Consider the following 6,000-nt stretch of genomic DNA (forward strand, 5'->3'; position numbering starts at 1 on the left):
AAGTTATCTTACGTTCGCATAGACAAACTCGTATATCTGAGTGATTTAATAATAAGCGTTTTCCCAAGAGTCAATGAGTTTGGCCGGAAATAACCACACCTATCAAATGATGTACGGAATATGTTGCAGGCACGATGCTTCAGGGTTCGAGACCAAGTGACCCCATTTGTAGGGAAAAAAATGCTAGAAATGTTTCAGGATGCGAACATTTTTAAGTATGTACTTCTTGTTCTTAAAAAACAGGCGGTCGAAAGATGTGTCTCTTACCTTTTATTTATTAATTAATATTTTCCGAAAGCCCAATATAATTGTTTATAGTAGAGTAAAGCCATGTCAAGTGATCCTCGATTTTTTCGCAAAATCACCGATCTTCATGAGGTATATTTTATAGTATAGGGATTATGGTGAATAGCTTTTGGTATAAATATTTCGTTAAAATTCCTTTTTTTCTTTAAGATATTAACCCTTAAACTTTATTGCATGATAAAATTGAAAATTTTATATCTCAAAAACTACTGAAGATAATTCAATGAATTTTTGCACACTTATGGTATGATATTTGCGCTATCTTATAAAAATATTCTTGTTTTATAATTGTGTAAATAACGGTACTTTGCATCTATTTAAAATTTTCAATTGTATTTTTTCTTGTGTTCTTCATGCTGAAAATTTTCAAAACGTATGTTAAGTTATGCGGCAATCTTTCACCTTCAATTATCTGTATTGATAATTTTTCATTTTTGTTCCTATCGAGAGTTATGGAGGATTTTGGCAACGTCGCACGTCACTACGTCAGAAAGCGCATCGTGTGGGAAGTGCGCATCGCATGACTAAAAGAAACCATACCTCACCATATTAGCGCAAAAGGGCAAACTTTTCAATACGGATTATCGAAGGTGATTTTTTTCCGGATATTTTGAGATGTGTTAATTTTTTTTGACCGAAGTGCACAAAAAAAATTATAGTTGTTTAATATATTTTTTATTATTATAATTTAACGCTACTAACAATTAACATCTTTAAAAACACTTTTGTTAGTCAAAATACATCTACGTTATATCCAAATTCTTTTTTAGTCTACAACATTACTATATGAAAGTGGAAAATCTTATGCCAACAGCATTTTTTTTTCACGTTTTTATTTTCACCGAGTGAACAACGATGTGTCTTTTGAAAAAAGTTTACATAAAATCTGTTGTTCAATCGCATCGATGTTGGGGTTTTTTATCACTATTGCTTCTGTTAATTCTGTTGATTAGTGGTTCTCCAAGTTCTGGTAAGATATTATTTATTTTTGTCGAATTTCAATTAATCATCAACGATCTTTATTTCAAAATCATCGTTACAGTTTTCCGCATGTACCTGTTGAGTCATCGAATATTTCAGTTCCATTACTTTGGCAAACACCATAAGAAGAAAAATTAAACGTGTAAATTTTCCTATATTTTAAACGCGTTATAGAGGAACCCATTACTATAAACACGGGATGTAAAATTGAAAATTTGAGGAAAATTGTGTTTTGTTCATGTCCATATTTATTTTCGTTGTATTTTTTGCGCCCATTACGACATATGCTACACATGTGTTGACCAATATAATTTTTAAATTTATCACTCCACATGGATGCCATAAAAGAAGATACGACGAACATATTTATGATTTTTTTTAATGGAATACATCATTCGTGTGATATTTATAACATAAATCAATCGAATGTTTTTTTGAGCAAATATTGTATATCTTGAGATAATATAGCAATTCGTCGAGTTCTCTCTATATGGGAAACACCCAAGTGCGATCGAAACAAAAACAAACGTCAAAACGTTTTCTCACTCGCACTGATGCAAATTAAATGAGCGCGTAATTTAACGCACGACCCGATGACGCATGGCTGAAAAGTCGCTATGTGTATTTAAGAAAAGATTCACAATATACCGTGCTACCTCTTAGACAGAACCAACTGAAAATAAAACGTGGTGAAGTATGTCAATTTGCGATAAATATGCCAACGCAGATTAAAACATGCTCACTGCTCAACTTTGCTCATCGGCTGGCAACAACCGAGCGCACTTGTCCGAGGTATTGAGTTACAGAAAATTAAATAACTCTTGAACAATATAATAACGCTAACGAGCATGCAAATTACTCAGAAAACATCACTTTCAATTATCCATAAAGAAAAGCTTGTCTTTTTGCTTTAATCTCAGAGATGCCAATTTTGAACATGAGATACGCTCCTTCAAAGCGATGCGCATTAGGACGTTGCGACGTGCGGCGTTGCCAATATGTACGTTCTCGCGGGTTGCATCAAAGTGGGCCGTGCGTTGAAACAGCGCACAGTTACAAAATCCTCTATAACTCTCGATAAGAACAAAAATGAAAAATTATCAATACAGATTATTGAAGGTGAAAGATTTTCGCATAATTTTACATAAGTTTTGAAAATTTTTAGCATGAAGAACACAAGAAAAAATACAATTGAAAATTTTAAATAGATGCAAAGTACCGTTATTTACACAATTATAAAACAAAAATATTTTTATAAGATAGTGCAAATATCATACCATAAGTTTGCAAAAATTCATTGAATTATCTTCAGTAGTTTTTTAGATATAAAATTTTCAATTTTATCATGCAATAAAGTTTAAGGGTTAGTATCTTAAAGAAAAAAAGGAATTGTAACGAAATATTTATACCAAAAGCTAATCACCATAATCCCTATACATTAAATTATACCTCATGAAGATCGGTGATTTTGCGAAAAATTCGAGGATCACTTGACATGGCTTTACTCAGTACTGATTTTAGTCGTAAGAGTGTATAAAAGGTTTCTTTTACTTGCCACATGGATTCAGACTAAGTACCGACCACAGTCGCATTTATGTACAGTTTATATCGTATATTAAAACCCGATTTTATCTCAATGTGAAATATTGCCTTCACTTTTGTTCGTATATATCATATTTGCGCATTGCATACGACTTAGGTGTACTGAATATTTGCATGTATAACTCGGTTAAAATTTCGATATAACTGTAAAGATGTTTGCTGGGTGAGCTGGTATTTAGTTCGATCCATTGCACAGTGTTTTAAAACGTCGTTTTCGTGCTCAAAATTGATAGCGTCTAAACCGCTAACTTTAGAAGTATAGTTTGTTCGGAGAAGTTGTTGCCCTTATGATTGCACATCTACAGGAGTATATCATTTAGTGATTAAATCACGTAAAAGAGATATACGAAATTTATTTTCTGAACTAACTAAGATGGAGACTTTGTGTCTTCAGCAAAATTGTAGTAAATATAACTACAAAAAAAATTGCTGAAAACGCCATATATCTAAATTTAATAGTTTGCAAATTATGGAACATGTTATACGGAATACCCCTCTAAAAGTTAGTTTTTGCATGATAGCTTTTTTAGACATTATTCCACCTTTTTGGAATCTTCCACAAAGTTATTTGTGGTATCAAAACAAATATTTTGCCGAACATAGTTACTTCCTATATGCTGAATTTAAAAAGATATTCCAAATTTGCCATATTTTTGGGGTAAACAAAAACCATATTTTTGGGTCTTTAATACAAGTGCGATTCTAACTCGAATCGGAGACGACTCCGTCAATTTCAACCCTATTTACTGGTACATATAGTATGTACTCCTTCGTAAAGGGTTCGTAGCCAGCAATATCATTTGCCTGATACAAGCTAGTTACCCCCACTCGAAGCTCATCAGGGCGAATTTTCGATATTTTTGTCACGGCCGAATATCGCTCCGTCAAAACTCGAGATATCTGTAATAATGCACGAGCTCATTGTCCAGTGCACGTCAGAAGGAGAATCAAGAAAGGGGAACGTAATATAATAGCGGTACTTATCTTTTATTTATAACGGTATCCAAGTAGCTCTCAATATAATACACACTGCCACTGCTCCGCTAGTCGTATAACTATTAACGCATGCACATAAAAGTCGAAAAAATTCCAAAACCTCGGAGAGGCGGAGAAGGCTCGGGATAATCTTGAATGCGGATTGGCTTTGTTCTACTGTGCTGCACTGCACGGACTAAAAAACATCTACAGGCTCGGAGAGTCACTGTGCGAATGATCATTAATATTTGCAGAATATTATAAAATGACACACGTATTAAACCGGACAGGCTCACTGTGCAGAGTTGGCTTTGGATATGATTCAAAATTATACGGAAATTAAATCATTCATCGCCGAATTATTTTGAATCTGTAAGCAGGAAGAAACAAGAACATCCGCACCGATCGTTTCAATTAATAGGAAATTTGGCAAAATGTTCACTTTTTTGGCTTAGCTAAAAAAGCTAATGTTAATATGTTTCGTCCAAACTTTTTGGGTTGGAACAGAGGTATTTAAACCTGACATAACGGCTTCACGAATCGTATACGGACTTTATTCGCTTGGGTTTGTCGAATTTTCAGTTGTAGATGATATCTTCAAACAACACACACAACTCACGCTTATTTTCCAAAAATTAGCAAAAAAACTTTCTACGGGCGGTGATTGCTCTGATCGTTCTTCAGTACTATAAAAATTAACTTTAAAAAACTATCACTTCTGCATTTCCGAAATTTTGAAAAAGAAAATAGTCTATACTGTAATTGTATATCGCAGTCCTGACAAAGGATGCTAACGGAAATTATCGTCAGCACTACAAAATAAAAAAAACATAAACCGTCCCTATCGTGAAATATCTCAACCCAACATGTGCCCGTTGTGAGTACTTAGTACTTATGATAATTTTTCAACTTTTTGAAAACAAAATTATGCTGTGAAAAACTTGTTCCATAACAAAACAATAAGCTTTCCGCAAAAATTAAGCTAATAGTCAACGAAAAGAACGTCCTTGTGAGGACCACTCCGACTAGTGTACATCGACGTCTTTGAATCGGACGGATCACGTAAATAATTTTTAATTCTCATTTGCCCGTCGACTATTTCTATCTTTCTAACCAGCTTAACACTAGGTTGGTCTTTTGCGGCAATTTTCGTTATCAATGTCGGCCGTCGATTGGACTTCGCATCATAGACGCTCGAAGCTGTTCCCCAAGGTAGCAGCGTTGTGACCACCGATCCACCGACCACTCCTGCTGAAATTCTGGGAGGATTGTTACGTTTTAAATGGGTTTTTCGAGCTGGTCTGCTTCCTGCATACCGAACGGAGGGTAATCTAGGTTTGGTTGTTATACCATGGGTGCTGTTGAAAACCTGTTGCCAGATGGCAGTGTCATTGATCGAATTCGTCTGGGTTACCGTCCTTCCTGGGTACCGTGAATACTGTGACGGTACTGTTGTCAGTTCAAGCTGTAATTAGTGATTGTGTTATCCATGTAGTTGTTTGATATGTTAGTTGTTTGATAATTGTTTACCGCAATTTTAGTTACGTTCTTTGATACCAGTCCTGCCCAAATGTTTTCCAATCTTGACGGATTATCCTCTAAGTGGAATTTGAACGGAGCGTTCGAAATTAAAAATGATGTGTACGGTACAGCCTTCTGGTATGTTCCGTTTAAGATTCCCTGAAAAGGACCACTAGTATAAGGTGTGAGTGCACTGTACGGCACAGCCTTTGAATATGTGCCATTGAAGGACTCTAGACTAGGACCACCAGCATAAGGTGTGAGTGCACTGTACGGCACAGCCTCTGAATATGGGCCGTTGAAGGTCCCTTTAATGGGAATAGGAATAGAATCAGGCCCATTGGATGAAGTATTCGAATCTAATATTGGTGGTAATGCACCATATTGCAAAGAGATTGGAAACGTGCCGTTGAATGTTCCTTGAATAGGATCAGAACCATAAGGAAGGGCACAAAAGGATACATTCGTACAACTAACAGGCGATCCGACGACATTGTCTGTAGAATTGTTCAACATCGGAGAATTGAGCATGTATGGAACTGCACCATTTGATCCAGCACTAAATCGAGTTTCGTAATTCGATAATAGATCGCTGATCGCAAATGTTTCATTGGT

The sequence above is a fragment of the Topomyia yanbarensis genome, chromosome 2 (assembly GCF_030247195.1).
Source record: "Topomyia yanbarensis strain Yona2022 chromosome 2, ASM3024719v1, whole genome shotgun sequence".
NCBI lineage: Eukaryota > Metazoa > Arthropoda > Insecta > Diptera > Culicidae > Topomyia > Topomyia yanbarensis.